We start from the raw sequence: 17,911 nt of genomic DNA on the forward strand, positions 1-17,911 counted from the left end.
TACCGTGAGAAACCCTCGAGTGATTATCACGGGGACAACACCCCTCATCCTTTCTTAACTCTTCAATTAAATTTTAAACTCCTTTAAAATGTCCTTTTCAACTCTAGTTCACCTAGCGTGTCTGTTGTGATGTCACGTGCCATATAGCATTCACTAACGGAAGACTTTATTAAGACCAAAATTAGAGAATGGACATAATCAAGGCTGCATTTTGATGTCTGACACTGATAACAAGCACTGTGAACCCTCCTAGGAAGAAAGTAGGACACGGTGACATGGCAGGGCCAGTGCCGTTTCCCTAGCTGAGGCTCTGCTCTGTGCATGGCAGGGAGCAGCTGACCTCGCCCTGGGTGGGATCTGAGGTGCTGCTGACCCTGAAGTTGGAGAATTTAAGGAACTAGAGGGTCTTCCTTAGTTGAGTCGGAACTGAGCCAAGTAATCTTTATAATGAGTCCTGCTCAGACCTCCCCCGGTGCTGGCAGCCCTGCTCCTGGGACCAAATCTTCGCCTGTTGTCAAAGCTGACTGGTCCTGCCTTTGACCTGGGTCCTGAGTCTCGTCTTCAGAACCTTCTTGCTTTCGTGCCAGGAGGTCCAGTTCTGCCTCATCTTGATGACTAACCTCTTGCTGCATGTTCCTGGGGCCTCCGAGGGCTTCTGCCAGCCTTGGTTTCTGCTCAGCTTCCCTGTTGAAACACCTGGGCTTCTGGTTGCCGCCCAGCTTTCCCAACTGGACTCCCCCCAGTCACCTGCCAATAGCACCACCACTGCCCAGTCCCATCTTAACAGGAGCCTCTGATTCCTGTTCCCTAACTCCTCATACTTGGCTGCAGTTCATTTCCAATTCCTAATAAGTCATGAGTTTACAAGACTAAATCAGGCACAAAAATTTCTGCAAGGCTTGTAAAGAATTGAGCTTTACAAGACACGGAGCTTTCTAGATGGAATGTGTGGTCCCTTTCATCCATCTCCATAAAGAAGAAATGGAATCTGTGCCCCAGCTGGGGCAAGGGCACTCTGAGGACAACCAGGCAGGGCCTGGTGGCCTTTTGTTCATTTGGGAAACAGGAGCTGAGTGGGGAGGGCAAAAGGGAGCAGCGAGGTGGCTGTGCCCTCTCTGAAGCTGGACCTGATGGTTGGGCTTCAGGGAGTGTGTCTGGCTTGCTGTATGGAAACGTTCCTCTCAACGTGCGTGTGTAACAGCTGAGCAGGATTCCTACAGTCACTCGTAGAGGTTTATGCTCTAAAGATTTATTTAGAATTATTTAGGATTTTACGCTCTACAGATGTAGGGTTATGGAATATAGTGTAATGGTTCACAGCTAAGCATGTGATGAGATCTTCTACTAAAGGATTTTGAAGACACAAAGCTCCCTGGGAGAGCTGGCATGGGCCTGGCTCAGAGCATGGGCTGCTCGCAGCTTCCTTCTGGGCCCCTCAGACCCCCTCTTAAGCTCTTGGTGGGCTCAGAGTCAGGGGCTGCAGCTGAGCCACAGAGCCCGGGGCAGCCGGGCTCGCAGCCCTTGCTGCCTCTGGGGGCCCCACACCAGCCCTTGAATTTGGCCCCTGAACGTGATTTGTTTGACCAACCAAAATGTTTCCACAATGTGTCCCTGTGTTCCAAAAAGAGAGGAATGTCTACTGAGACAAAACACCAAATAAACAAACTGCTGGATGTCAGTTGAACTTCATTTACTCCTGGAATTTCTATTGGATTGAGATGGAAAGAATGTTTCTGTGGAGTCTGAGCCTAACATGGGTTTATGTCTTCAGTGTTATGTAAGAGCCGTGGGAGTCAAGTCCAGGAAACCGCCCTGCACTCCTTCTGTGACAACACGAGCTCTCGGAGGCCCACTTCTCTGTTTACCGTCAGCCTGAACGTTCAGGAGGAGCCCCGTCTGACTCATCTCTGCGTTCCTAGCGCGTTGCCTGGCACATTCCTAAACTCAGCTAATGTTTGAGTTCATTAATTAAAGGACGACTAAGGGGTCAGGTGGCTGCTACACTTGAGAGCTGATTAAGAATGTGCTTGAGGGGCCGGCCCCATGGCGCAGCAGTTAAGTTCTCACATTCTGCTTCGCAGCCCAGGGTTCGCCTGTTTGGATCCCGGGTGCGGACATAGCACTGCTTGTCAAGCCATGCTGTGAAGAGGAAGAAGGGCATGGATGTTAGCTCAGGGCCAGTCTTCTTCAGCAAAAAAAGGAGGATTGGCAGCAGATGTTAGCTCAGGGCTAATCTTCCTCAAAAAAAAAAAAAAAAAAAAAGAATGTGCTTGAGAGCTTTCCGAGTCTTCTTTAGCAGTATATTATGTGAGAAGATCTATCCAAATCCTCATGATGCTACAAAACTTTGGTGGGCGTTTGAGAAGCGTTGACCACCTCTTACTAAGCAACCCGAGTTCAGCCCAGTCTTGTCTTCTTGGGCTGCGGCAGAAAATGCTTTACAGATTGTGGTCCAATTTGGAATGATGCTAATTTTAGTGAAATAAATCTACTTCAGAAACTTGAGTTTGGCTTTGGAGGAGTTTTCGGCCCAAATCTCTGCTTTGCTTAGGCATTAGAATTTTTGGCTTCAGTGCTGCTGTAATGGGACACGAGGTGCTGGGGACAGACCTGTGATCAGACTCCACACAATGTCCCTGTAACTGCTTTGTTTTAGTGATAAACAAGGGATAAAGAGGCACATTCTGACTCTTGAGTTTGGACCTCTCAAAAGTGGCACATTCAAGACTCAGGTGGCAGACCCCAGGCCTCGGGATAAGAAGTTCATAGACAAGCTTGTGATGGAGAGAAGCATCTGCTCACAAGCCCCACGGATGCTGGCAATCAGCCGCACAGCCTCACAGCTACTGACTCCATGTGACATCAGTGTGGTCACTCTCAGGAACTTCATAGCACACTGGACAACGGACTTGGGGTCCTCCCACAGAATCACCATCACCATGACTGGGTCCGGAGCACAGTGGTGGCTGATTTGGGCAAGAGGAAAAGCCATCTTTAGTTTCCTCTCCATTTTCAATTTCTTCAATTATTAATAATATTATGCTTCCTTATGTTTTTGCAAGCTTTGTAATTTATAAAATACTGCCACGTATGTTACACATTAACATTTTGAAACTATTAGACTGATAGTATTTTCAAATTCTTCTCTTCCACATCCTCCAGCTATCTTTCTCTCTTTAAGGAATCAGGAGAGCGAGGTGGGCTAATGCCACTTTAGGGAGAAGGAGACAGTATAGAGAAAGTGCTCCTGGCAGGAAGGGGATGAGCCCTGTGGCCTGGAAAATGGGAAGGAGAAGAAGCAAGAAGCCAGAGCAGGTACCTTGGCTTCTGCTTCCAGACACAGTCCAGGAGGAAATGACAGAAGTCTGAGGGAGGGTGTTAGACAGTTTGAGGACAAAGCCAGATGCATGGAGATGTGTGCTCCAATCCCTACTTAGGACTCTGGGAATGTCTTCCATTTGGGGAGGTCCCAGCCAGTGTGAGTGACATCCAGCAGAAAGTGGTAGGGGAGAGAGAAGAAAAGAGAGGGAGTCAGTGCTCTTAAGCTTCCTGCAGCTCCTGTGGTGTGCTGTGGAAGGAACCAGAAACAGTCACATGTCCTTGGGGGCACAGACAGTAGCTGAGCTAGAATATAGTGGGCTTGCCAGTGGGCCACCATACAAAAAGGAGAAGGGACCCTACCGCTAGAGGATGTAACTGAATCTTAGAGGTGTTGCAGCCCAGCAAAGACTGAGGTCTGGTTGGGTTAGTGAGGAGAGCCACCAGAACCTGATGGAGGCACAACAACCACTACAAATGAAGCTTCTTGTAAGTGCCATACGAGTGGTCCAGACACTAAGTAACACAGGAGTCCATGGAAGGACAACACTGGGGGACAGGGCAGGCAGGTGTCCTTGAAGGAAGGGATGAAATTGGGCTAAACCTTAAAGATGAGATAGACCAGTAAGTAAGCCAGAAGCCCAGCAATGATACTCCTCAGTCATGGAGAACACAGTAATACAGACATGGGGCTGCGCATAGCACATTCAAGAACAACAGCAGAAAGGAAGAATGAGAGAGAAAATCAAAGCAGGAGAAAAGGGCAAGTTTGTAGGAAGCTTTAATGTCAAACCAAGGAGTCTGGACTTTGTCCTATGGGCCACATTCCCAAAGAATATTCTATAGAACACTTGTTCATTGGGTTACCAATAAATGTACCACTAAAAACGAAGGGGAGATCCATAGTTAAAAGGTTTCTGGAACAATGAATGGAACACAGTTAAGTAAGTTATCCTGGTCTCTTCAGTACGTTAATGTGCATTATGAAGAGCACGTGGGAGCATCTGAGGATAAGGACCATGTCGCTGACTGAGAGAGTGGAAAGAAAGAGGCTGATTGGAAGGTCGTTAGCCAAGAAGAAGGGTTGACACAGTGTCTGAGCATGCGCAATGTGGGAAGAAATGGGAAGAACCAAAGTCTTAAGCTCAAGTAACCAGTAGCAGACCAAAGGTTCCAGTAGTGTCCACAGAAATGGAGGCGGCTAGAGGGTGGGCTGCTCTGGGAGCAAAGGGGATGAGTTTTTGATGTCTGTATTTGAAATGTAACAGGATGTCCAGGTGGAAATGGCCAGCAGACAATTGATGGTTGAAGACCTAAGCTCAGGACAGAAGGCAGAGCCAGAGATGACCTTCCTAGTGCTTGCCCCAAGGCCTCAGGCCAGCCCGGGGTCTCCCCTGCTGCACTCTCGCCTCTGGGCCTTCTCCTGGGCGCCTCGTGCAAGTGCTCTCTTCAGATATTGCCAGCTGTGCTGGATCTTTTCTGTTTTGTCTCCCCTTTAAAAATGACCAGTTCTGTACCTCACTTCCTAGGACCCAATTTTCCACAAAATCAGTGATTTGTCGAACTGTGCTCCTAGGGAACGCTGATGTTCTGGTCCCAACTCTCCCACAAAAGTGAACAAAGCCAGTCTTTCCTTTCAAAAAATAATTAACAAGTAGCTTGACAGTTGTCAGTTTTATTTTTCTCTCATTTTTTTTTCTTAAACCTTTGGCACCTGCTACCAATAGTGAAACTAGCAAGTGTTAGCAGATGGCAAAATAAATGAAAAAGGAGTAAATGAATATCAACTTGTTACTCAGAACCAATTGATTATATTTGATTTGACAGCTCTCTTTTGTAGACATCTGTGCTCATGAGTATAATTTCATATTAAAACCTATTATATTGTTGATTATAAAGTAATTTTAATAAAAAATTACATATATAAATATCTCATAGTGTTCCACAAGTGACCCTGAAATTCAAATTATTTCAGCATATAAAAATATTTAAGGGGCTGGCCTGGTGGCACAGCGGTTAAGTGCTCACGTTCTGCTTTGGCGGCCCGGGGTTCACTGGTTCGGATCCTGGGTGCGGACATGGCACCGCTTGGCAAGCCATGCTGTGGTAGGTGTCCTATGTATAATGTAGAGGAAGATGGGCACCGATGTTAGCTCAGGGCCAGCCTTCCTCAGCAAAAAGAGGAGGATTGGCAGGAGTTAGCTCAGGGCTAATCTTCCTCAAAAAAAAAAAAAAAATTAAGAAATATTCCTAGAGCCACAACATTGAAATTGAAAGGATTTCACTCACTCAGTGAATTTATTGGGTGCTCCCATTTACCTGTGTGGTAGAGACACTGGCTGCTAGCTCAGTTCACATTCTCCCTCGACGGCTGCCCAATATGGACACCTTGAGAACAGTCCACACTTCTCAGCTGCCTCTGGCCTGTCCGCGTCAATTAGCTCTCTGCAACAAACATTGCAGGAGTGATCTTTACTACTTTCAGGCCTTCCCCATAAAAACCTCCCATGCATGATGCTCCATGTTCTTTTCCCTTCTAAGCACAAACTAATCAGAAAGAAGAAAAATAAAGACAGCAGAAGAAATCAATGAAATAGAAATAAAACAATAGAGAAAATTAAAAACAAAAAGCCAATTCTTTGAAATGATCAATAAAACTGATAAACCTTTAGCCACACTAATAAAGAGGAAAAAACCCCACAAATTACCAATTTTGGGAACAAGAGAGAGGACATCACTATAGAAATAAAAGATTAACAAGGGAATACTGTGAATGCCAATAAATTTGACAATTTAAATGGACAAATACATTGAAAACCACAAATTGCTAAAGTTCACTCAAGAAGAAATGTAAAACTTTGATATCCTATTATGTAGTAGAGGAAATTGAATTTATGGCAAAATATTCTGAAAAAGAAGATCCCAGTCCCTGGTTAATTCTACCAAACATTTAAAAAAACAAAAAACACTTCTACACAAACCCTTCCAGAAAAGGAAAGAGGAAAGAACACTTCACTACACTTTTATGAGACTACCATTATCCTGATACCAAAAGCAGATAAAGACATCACGCGAAAAGAAAACTACAAGGAACAATATCCCTCATGAACGTAAACAGGAAAGTCCTTAGCAAAATATAAGCAAATTGAATAAGCAGTACATAAAAAGGATAATTACAACTAAGTGGAGTTTTTCTCAAGTATACAAGTTTAACAATGAAAAACCAACGAATGTTGTTTACCATATTAAGAGATTAAAAACAAAAAATATAGGGGCTGGCCCTGTGGCCTAGTGGTTGAGTTCCCGCGCTTCCCTGCAGGTGGCCCAGTGTTTCGTAGGTTCGAGTCCTGGGCGTGGCGTCCCACGTGGCACAGCTGGAAGGACCCACAACTAAGAATATACAACTATGTACCTGGGGGCTTTGGGGAGAAAAAGGAAAAAAATTTAAAAAAAACCCCAAAAACCCCCAAAAATATATAATCAAATCAAGAGATTCAGAAAACATTTTTGACAAAATTCAATGTCAGTGCAATGTAGCCAATTGGAAACAGAAGGACTTTTCCAAAACACCTACGGCTGACATCTGTTGAGGACCGAGACTGACCATTTCCCTGTCAGGTCAGGACTAAGGCAGGATGTTGGCTCTGACCACTTCTGTCCAACATTATCCAGAGCAATAAGGGTGAAGAATCAACCCATACAGATTAAAAAGAAATTCGTAGAATCCTTATTTTCCACAGATAACATAACTGTCTATATAGCATTTCTTAAAGAATATTTTAAAAGTGACTGTAATTAAAAAGCAAGTTTAGAAATGTCGTAGGATACAAGGTCAATATTCAAAAATCAATTGTATTTCTACACACCAGCAATAAACAATTGGAAATTAAAATAAAAATAACATCTCTTATAACAGCGTCATAAAACATGAAATACTCAAGGATAGGTTTAACAAAGTATTGCAATGTCTGTCACTGAAAACAGCAGACATTACTGGGAGAATTTAAAGAAGATCTACATAAAAAGAGATAACACGTCAACTCTTTGGAAATCTTATGGTTAAAACGTCAATTTGTCTTCAAATTTGTCTAAATATTCAACAAAATTCCAATCAGAACTCCAAGAAAGTATTTTGTATAAATTTATAATCTGGTTATAAGAGTTCATGCTAATTCAAAAGACGTAAAACGGCTGAAACAATTTTGACAAAGTTCAGATTTGGAGGACTTAAAATACATGATTTAAAAATGTGTAATAAAGCTACACTAATCAAGACAATAAGAGATTAGTGTAAGGATAGATATATAGACCAATGGAACTAAATGGAATCCAGGAATGAATCCAAATAATTTACTTTTGACAAAGGAGCTAAGGTAATTTAATGAAGGATCATCTTTTTGATGGATATTACTAGAACAATTGGATATCTATATGGATAAAAACAATATTTACCCTTACCTCACACCATATACCACAAAACTAGCTGGAAATGCATCACAGACACAAAGCTTAAATTTAAAACTACAAAACTTCTGTAAGAAAATGTAGGAGTAAATCTTTGTGACCTTGGATTAGGCAAAGACAAACTAGATGTGACACTGAAAGCATGAATCATAACAGAAATGATTGATAATTGAGCTTTCTTCAAAATTAAAACTCTTTACTGTTCCAAAGACACTGTTCAAAAAAACTGAAAAGGGGAAAAAATATATCTGATAAGATGCTTGAATCCAGATTATATAAAGAAGTCCCAAAAGTTAATAAGACCTACAATCTGATTAAAAATATTGGTAAAATATTTGTACAGACACATTGCCATCAAAGGATATTTGCATTAGGAAAATGAAGATGAAAATGAAAACCACAGAGATATCGTTACCTAACTACTAGAATACCTAAAAGTAAAAAGACTGGCAAAAGCAAGTGTTGGAGAGGATGTGGAGAAATGGGAATTCTCACGTATTGCTGATGGGAATGCAAAACGCTACAGCCACTCTGAAAGAGTTTAGAAGTTTCTTATAAAATGTACACTTACCCTTTAACCCGCCAATTCTACTCCACAAAGCCCTGCGCACAAATGTTCATAACAGCTGTTTTCACTGTAGCCAAATCTGGAAACAACTTAATGTCTTTCATCGACAAATGCATAAACAGCTTATGCTTTATTCATACAATGGTATATGATGAAGCAATAAAAGGGAATGAACTGCTCATAAACACAGCAGCATGAATGAATCTCCAAAGTATTACATCATACGAAGAGGAAAAAAACAGACACAAAGACTGCACAGTGTATGATTCCAGTTACATGAAATTCTAGAAAAGGCAAAACTACAGTGACAGAAAGCAGACCGGTGATCACCCCGGGACGGTGCTGGGGGTAAGCCAAGGAAAACTTTAGGCGGTCATGGGGATGTTCTCTATCTTGATTGTGCTAGTGTTTACATGACTGTATATATTTTTTGAAACTCATTGAATTTCATACTTAAAATGAGTGAATTTAACTGCATGCAAGTTATATAGTAATATAACAGATTGTAAAAGAAAGAATATATACTCATTGTAGGAAATCAGGAGAAGCAAATGAAAATAATCTGATAAACATTTCTAACAATTTGGTACATAGTCTTTGAAATTGTTTTCTATGAATAGATACTGAGTGTATTGTTTTATAAATGTTTTCATATAATTATACATTGTGAACATCTTTCTATGTCAATAAATACTTCCTATACTATCTTTTTAAGGTTCAGTTTGTTTGTAAAAAATTATTTAACAAATTAGCTGTGGCTGAATGTTCAAGTACTTTTTCATTTTTCAGTGTTGCAAACCATGTTATAGTTTCAAATATTCTAATTTTAGTGCAATAATTTCAGCCAGAATTGGCTTACATTTCTATAAGCTTGATAGGGCTACAAAAAGTTTTTCAGAAGAATAGTGAAAGCCCTGCTTGGTCATGGGCTGACTCATAGATTTCAAGGTGACTCACATGAGATTACAGACAACTATGACTGTCAATGAAAGATATTTTTGGGTGACTAAGATTTTCTCTCTCACATAGTCAACAAGGTAGAGGTGACCTCCTCAACCCATGCTGGTGACGGCGACCCTAACAGAGAAAGTCCTTACTCCCAACTGAGACTTGAATATACCTAGATCTTGCTGTAGGATGAGAGTCCACAGAGCCGAGTCCCAGTCTCCAGTCCCACCCTTTGTAGCTGGAGCAGCACAGTGTGATAAGAGGAATGAAGCTCTGCAGAGAGGTGTAGGGAATTCTGAGTTTTATTCCTTGGTCTCTGGTCATCAGCTAATAACATCTGGCATTTTTACGATGTTTGACTTCACTAAAGCCTTTCATGTCCATTAATTTATTTAGTATTTATTACAACCAACCCATGAAAAATGGGGAAACTGAGTCAGAAAGAAGCTGAGACACTTGCTCGTGGTGATCTCAAGAATGACTGAGCTAGGCCAAGAACTGAAGATTTCTGATGTCAAAGTTCATAGTCCTCATTGTCTCTGACAATGTCCGTGTATTACAGCATCAGAGAGGTGCCCCAGGTCATCACTCCCTTGTGCTGAGAGAATTCACCATATTTCCTTCATGTAAATCTACATGTGTCATAAAATGACTCAGAGTTATACACACACTTGTACCAAAGTCCATTTTTCTGGTTTTGATATTTACTATGGGACACAGGACATGGCAGTACTGTCTTTGCAACTTGTTATGAATCTATAGTTATCTTGAAAATTTTAAAAATCAATGCCAAGTCAAGAAAATTTAGAAAAGAAGAGCAAATAGGAAGCAGTTAGTAAAAAACATCTAGTCATTCTATACCCAGTTTAGGTCCCCTGAAACTCTACACATAGTTCTTAGTTCACTCAAATTTGTTAAATCTTAAAGCAGTTCCACTCCAGTGAAAACATCTATTGATCACCGTTTTCTTCCAAGATGGTCAACTTCTTCAAAAGACAATTGTAGATACATATAGCTGCCTTTTATTCTGACTTAGATTCAATTAGCTTGTTTGAGATTTGGCATGGAGTAGCCCGCGTCATCCCATCTACTCCATGGCAACCCCAAGAGGCAGGTAACACTCTTACCACCAGACTGCAGGTGGGGAACTATTCATTTAAGAAAAAATGTCCACGCAGTTCTATTTTTCCACACAAATCTGGGGTAGTGTTCTAGCTACTTCAGTCTAACTTCATTCAAAGCGCATATTGTCTCTTGGGAACCGATTCAGACAATTTCAGGACTGGCGGCTCAGACAAACAACGGGTTTATTTTGGTTTTGCGTTATCCTGAAGCATCTGTGGTGGTGTTCACTGCATGCTGTGTTGCACACACTCAAAACAGCAATGAGATCAGTGCGACACAGTTCTTTCTTCCCAAGGGAATGGTCACTTTTGAACTTGCCTTAAAGTTGACAAGGAGACAAACAGACTGTGGTGGCCTTGGATCATTCTGTTCAACAATTCCAGGAAACATGGACTTTCTGGCTGCCAGATGGAGATAAATTGGAAAGTTGCACATAATCCTACAATTCAGTCACCTTCTCAGAGAATAGAAATGGAAAACTTTTGGGCAGCCAACCCAAAGATTCTGAGACACTGGCTGCTGGATTCCAAATCCTTGGCTGTTCTCTGCTCCTGTCACATGAGAGAAAGGAGTTGGCCCCACAAAGGATGTTCCTACAGCGCCTCAGCCTGCTTTGCCTGCCGGAACTTGAGACAAGACCCCATGTCTTCCCCAGGACACTCAGTATCTACTCATGTCACATGTTTGCTCTGTAAAAGAAATCACACCTAGATCATACTACAGGATATTTATAGTTTGCATATTCATGGAGTATCTAGATAGCAAATCTGAAGGAAAACTAGAGTGGGTGGCTTGGTACAGACTCTGCACTTACCCATTGAAAAGAAGACAAAGCCAGCTTCTGTTTACAGCAGAGAAGAACCACGAAAGAGCTTTTTTAATTGTTCAGTTTGCATATGTTTTTACTGTAGTTTTTCCTTGATAAGAGGAATTAGCACTTAAATGTTAGCTGAACCTTACTTCTGGTATGCAAACCAGAATTTGGGAGATTCAAGTATATTTTAATTTACCAAAGACAGAATTTTACTTAAACAGATGATTTGGTTTGGTGATAAAATATAAAGTCAAAAATGATTACTTTTCTAGCTTTAGCTTACTGCCATAGACATTAATTTTCAATGTGAGTTATGACTGACAAACAATGAGGGGAAAGTATTCTAGCCAAGCTGTAAGACAATTAACCTAGATGTAGACTCTTTCTCTTGTGAACTCCGCTTCAACTGAACCTTCAACACAATAAGCCAGCTCAACATTCTCTTCCGTGGGTTTGAAGTTCACGGTTCAGAGGCATCAAATGTAGCTCAGCCTAAAAACAAAACAGGACTTATTCTGGAAAAATAATGGTTTTCCTGGGATCAGAGCCAGATCAGACGCGAGACTCCCCTTCTGGGCAGGCTATTGCAAGTTAAACAAAACTCCCGACAGCCTGATTTGAGACACAGTCTTCTGTTTTCATTCTGTGGAGAGAACTAGAGCATCATTACCTAAAAGCTATGGATGCTTTAGTCATCTAAAATATCAACTCCATTTCTGTTTAAATAGCGTGAACAAAATTCCCGGTGTGCCCCAAGGCATCTTTTGGCCTCTAAGTGTTCGTAACTGGCTACAAGTAAGATCGGGTGGTGACTGCGTTGCCTGCCCTTAAAAGTACCGAAAGGCACAACAATGGCAGGGCTACAAAAACCTTCTCCAAATAAAACTTCACTGACCATTTATTTTCTCTCCATGTACTCATGGTCAGAAAATTGAATCCTCATGGAGTGTTTGTCTGTGCTTCATCTTTCCATGCCGTCCCAGCCGTAGCGACTATAATTTATGTAGGTGCCACACGGTGAGTAACAGTACACGGCTGGGACCTGATGCGTAAACCGTGTGTAGACTTGGATGAAGAAGGATCAGCGTATAATAAATGGACCCTGCACATGTGTTTGTCTACACAAATATAAATCTTTATTACCAGCATATTTTTGTAACTTCTACTCTCTTTTTAAAAATTAAATAGTAAGAACAAAAGTGAATGAAAATATCCCAAAATTCAAATAGTGTACCCTTCCTATTCCCAAACATGTAGAGCCCACCCAGCTCACTCTTTCTCATCCGTGTGGTGGCCTCAGGACACTTTCTTGGCTTCAGCTTCAGCTCTTCCTACTATTCCTGGAAGCCCATGTGATTTGCCATCCATTTTTTTCTCCTCCAAGTCTACACCTGGTTTCTTTTATTTAATCTTTACCACATTTTTGAATTTCTACTGTCAACATAGAGATACATTCTCAATTTGCTAATTTCTCCTGACTCACATGGAATCTCTTTTTCCTAGGGAATGGATCCTCCATTTTATTGCCTGGTCTCTTTAAGAAATCTGGCCATTTTTTTTCCTAAATATTTTAAACTACCAAACTTAACACAATGGTTTTTAGATTGTATTAGTGGCCTCTTCGAAATGCGACGTTATTTGCAGATCTGAACCCCCAGTTTTTCTTGTGCCACTCTACTACTGATGGTGGTGACCACTTCACTCCCATAGGCTTCTGTGTCCAACCATTGAAATGCTCTTGTCAACGTCATTGTTGACCTCTGTTGGCCAAATCCACTGGTCAGCTCTCTGTCCTTGGCTGTTTAGCCTCTTAGCAGGATTCACCACAGTGGGTCACTCTGTCCTTTTTTATTTTCTGCCCATTTAAAGCACTTTCTTTTCAACATTACAGTCCTCTGGGTTTCCTCTGGCCTCACTGGTTGCACGTCCTCATTTCCTTCGCCAGATCCGTCTTCTCTGCCAGAAATTTAACTTTAGAGAGCACCAGAGGGCTGCCACGGACCCTCTGTCTCTGCCTTCTCTCTCTGCAGTGTCTCTCCAGGTTTCTCATATGATGAGATGATATTAACCAAATCTGTGTCTTCACCAGGCTTTAGACTCCTGGATCCAACAGCCTGTCCGGCACGCCCACTGGAAGTCTACTGGATACCGTGAGTGTAGCCTGCCCTAGAAAGAACTCCAGTTCCTCACAATCTGCGCCTCTTCCTGTCTCCCCTGGCAGTTCTTGGTACCACCATCCACCAAGTTGCTTAAGCTAAAAACATGGGAATCATCCTTGACTCCTCTTCCCAGCTTACCCCACACCCAGTCTGCCAGCAAATTCTGTCTTCTCCACTTCCACACATTCCCTGGTCCCTCCTCTCCTCTCACTCCCAGCAGCACCAGCCTGACCTCCTTCATTCTCTCACCTTAATTATTCAGTCTTCTAACTGTTCTTCCTACACCTATATTTCCCACTTATTTTCTACACTAAAAAGTGACCTGTTGAAAACCCAACCTGGACGTCTCAGCAACCTCATTTTTTGTTTGTTCTACAACTCAAACAAAACCCTATGCCTGCTGTTCTGTCTCTCACTTGAAATACCATGAGTGACTCATCATCGCCTGACCATGGATTCCTGTGGTTCAAGGCACATAGATTTCCATGCGTTCCTTCTTGTTCTTTATGGTAATTTTGGCCACCTCGCTCCTAACAGTTTGGTACTACCACCTGGCCTCTGCCATTCTGGAACTGTAATCCCAATTGATACAAAGAAATCCAATTCCATAGTTACACCTCCTTCTGTCAACCTCAGGTTTCAGGGGTCAGCCACTCCATGCTACTCAATGACACCAGCATCCCCTCCTCAAGAGACTTATTAATAGCTGATCGAAGGGAATGTTCTCCAGGGTGCCCTGACGGAGCATATCAGTATCACATGATAAATCTGCTTCAATATGTCCTCCTCTCTGAAACTTCTGACCCTTCCTCCGCACTCTCCCAAGGCTGTTCTGCCACCTCTGCCTCATTTCCTGCAGGACATCACTGCATCCTGGGAGCCACCCCAGCAGTGTGTGAGGATCAGCTTCAGGTGTTCCCGCTGCATTGCTGAACCCTAAGCCTGTCACTTCCTTATTTTCAAGGCTTCCAAGCAGTTGGTAAAAGCCAACTAAGTCCATGACCATACAGTTGCTTTAATTACACGTCTGTTGTCCCTAAATCTTCAACTGCCAGAGCTACCTCATAGCCCGGTGACTCAAGTGTTCCAGCTGCTTCCATTCCAGTTACCAGACAAGAGTCTTAGTAAATTGACACTAGCACATGGCGCCTGCTACCAGTGGCTCCTCACGGCCATCAGACGGCTCCATAATCCCACCCAAGGGCCTGTGTGAGTCTGGGCTCTCTCAGAGACAGAACCCAAGGCAGGGGCTGGGTACACGTTATTTATCTTGGAAGTGAATCCAGAGAGCAGAAATGAAAGACCAGAGAAAGTGAAGTGGGAAAACTGACAGAAGAAGGCATTATCTGCTGGTCACAGGGCCTCCTGCCGAGCACAGAAAAGGCTTTTCAGAATTATCTGCCGCAGGACCTCGGTCAAGAAACGCCAGCTCCCAGCCCCTCCCCTTCCTGCTGGTTGAGAGGTGCCTCATGTAGCACAGACCCTGTGGTTCCACCTGTGCACACGGGAATGCAGAACACGCTCAGGAGCCTTAAGGTAGAGTGCTGCTCGAGCTTGGGGGAAGACACAGCCAGCGCCAAGCAGACGGTGACACCCCGGAGGTGACCTGTGGCCTGTAAGGTGGGGCTGAGGGGGGTGTGAGGTCTGTACCAGACACATCCAGACCTGGGCAAAGTCAACTCACCAACAGTGGAAAGAACATCGGTCACTTCTTGCTATTCCACCTTAGATAACCACTTGAATTCCCTGGCACTTCCTCAGATTATTCACCTGTAAATTGTGAAAATTGGGCTAGATTTGTGGTTCCCAAATCTATCTTCAGAACAAGAGTACATTGGGAATTCGTAAAGTCACATATATCTGTGCCCCAGAAATTCTGACTCAGTGGGTCCTGACTCCAGTTCAAGAAAGTCTCTCTCGGTGATTCTGGTGTGGTCAGTCTGCGGATCCACTTCTAGAGTCCTTTTCATTCTGCAATTTGGTGAATTGTTTAACCCACTGGGTGAACGATGTGGAAATTTCGAGAGAAATATAGCATGCCATTATTTACTTACAGACTCTGCAATGTGCTCATTTAGGTAAGATTTACATACAAGAAACAGTAAGTTTGTAACATAAGACAACGTCTCTCATCTGTAGAGGTGTTTTTCAGCAACAATGAAACCATTTTCTCTTCATTCTTTTTTACTCAATTTAAATAAATACTTATTAGACACACTCTATTAGATATGTATTATCTGTTAGGTATTGATCTGGCACTATGAGGGACAAAAAGATGAATAACATTTTCCTCGCGCTGAAGGAATGTAGGACAGACAGGCACAAGCCAAGAAGTGAAGCAGTTTGAGATGGATGCCAGAGGAGAGGTACAAAGCCTGAAGGTTTCCAGAGAAGGGAGCAATGACTTTTGCCAAGGAAATAATGCAAGACTCTTTGGTATAGTTTATTAATTCCTCCAGCTATGCTCAACAACCAAGGACAGAATGGAAGAAAGCAGAATGTTGGGAAGATGGACATGGAAGAAAGCCAAGACAGGGAAGGATTCTCAGGGTCCCCTGAGAATACTGTTATGCTGAGGCGGGGCCAGCAAAGCTGGAGTGGAGTTAGAGGATGCGGGAAGGTTACTAGGGAGATGAATAAACAACATATCGTGACGTGGGGAAATGAGCACAGTGCAAGATACTCTGAAAGGTAGATTTCAACAGTTTTGGGTGTGAATGAGGAATTCATAGTTCATAAGCTTGAATGGATGGCAGCTTCAAATAGCGATGTGGTCATCCCACAGGGGCGGGCAATCCTTTTGGCATGGAGCCAAACAGTACGACCACAAGAGGGACTGTGACTGTGCAATTGGAGCACGAGCCTTAGGAAGAAACTCATCCTCGTTTTGTCTTGTGATACCATTAAAATGCAGCTTAAGAATCTGAAAGTCAAGGATATTCTCTGATACTTACTAGGACTTAGTGGTTTTCAATTTCCAGGAGCATAAGCATTGAGTCCAGCTCATTCATTTGCTGGACTTACCTAAGTTCTCAGCTGCCCAGCCCCCTACTTCTGCAGTCCGACGGCTCTCAGGTGCTGCCACTCCAGGAACGATCGTTCGGAGGCCTTCAGACCCGTGGGCCTGCTGCTCAGTCCAGACTCTGGACCGAATGGGACTCCTGGTGAGGGACGGCCCGCAGTCTTCCTTCACCCCCACCCCTGCACACACCTCCCCTTCTTGAGGGATCTATGGTTTGGCCACAGACTGGACTGGTACTGGGCATGCACACTTGGCGTCTGTTTCAAAGCACCTGAATCAACTTGGTGAGCCTGAAGGACCCAGGAAAGTTTCTGTTAATCAGCTGGCGATCAGCAGCCCTGACATTAATGAACAGCAGAGGATGGCCAGGGCCATTCTGGGAAGCCAGCCCTGCTGTGGAACAGTTGAAACCGTAAAAGCTCTCCATGTGCAAACACACGCGGCTCCACTCCCTTCATCACTGGAGCTGAACCACCCTCAAGCTGTCGCTCCTCTTCCTGAATCATTAGTTTTCTTGGAAAAAATAATCAGGCTCATAAGAAGAAGGGAAGAAAAGAAAACACCATGAGAGAAAAGATGAGCCAAGATGAACAAGATGCGTCCAGTCAAGGGAACAGGGCTTGTCAGCAATGCCTGAAAATCATGAGACCCTCTTCTTGTGTCTGCTGGCATTTCTGATGCAAAGATTTCACTGTACACATGAGAGCAGTTTTTTAAAAATTTCCATCATGCTATAGCTACCTGTGGGGAATAATGCAAGTGTAATCCTGCCCCAGGCATGAGAGAGGTTGTTGCACACACGCTCAAGCTCCCTGTGACTCTTAAAATAGGTGCTGAGAGAAGCTTGTGGGTGCTTTTTCTCAGGGAGATAAGAAACGTTACAATCATCATGGGATCATTCAAAACATAATCTGCCGTGTGATCGAAGTTAATGGAGTCTGCTGTTTGTTTTGTTTTATGGCATAAGCAGCACAAATGCACTCTGTTCTGACGCCTTAGTGCTGCTCCCGTAAAGCGCACAAACAGGAGCTGTGGAAACATCGTGTCTTCACTTGATTCAAACAAAGGAAAGAGCTCCAAATACGAAAACGAGCTAAATGAAAAATGAGATTAGCCTCTTCCTGGAAAAAAGATGAATATGTTTGTGAATTTAAAAATTAATCTAAAATAAATTTTAAAGACTGTCATATTTATCAATATGAATGTGATAAACGCATTCTGCATAATAAACCTAGAATTAAATTTAGCCCCTATAACATACAAACAACATAAAGGAAAGGTGTTAAAAAGAGGAATAAAATCATGCAAAATATCTCAAATAAATAAATATGATGATTGCAAATTGTAGTTGGTGTTGAGGTTGTTTTATTTGTCTTAGAATCTGTCAAATTTCCTTCACTTAAGCCACGCCCCTGAGACAGGGAAAACTCTAACCACTGTGCTTTAAGGAGTAATTCTATCCAAGGAGAAGGGCAGGTGAGGCGTCTCCATGG

Source organism: Equus caballus, chromosome 4 (assembly GCF_041296265.1).
Source record: "Equus caballus isolate H_3958 breed thoroughbred chromosome 4, TB-T2T, whole genome shotgun sequence".
NCBI lineage: Eukaryota > Metazoa > Chordata > Mammalia > Perissodactyla > Equidae > Equus > Equus caballus.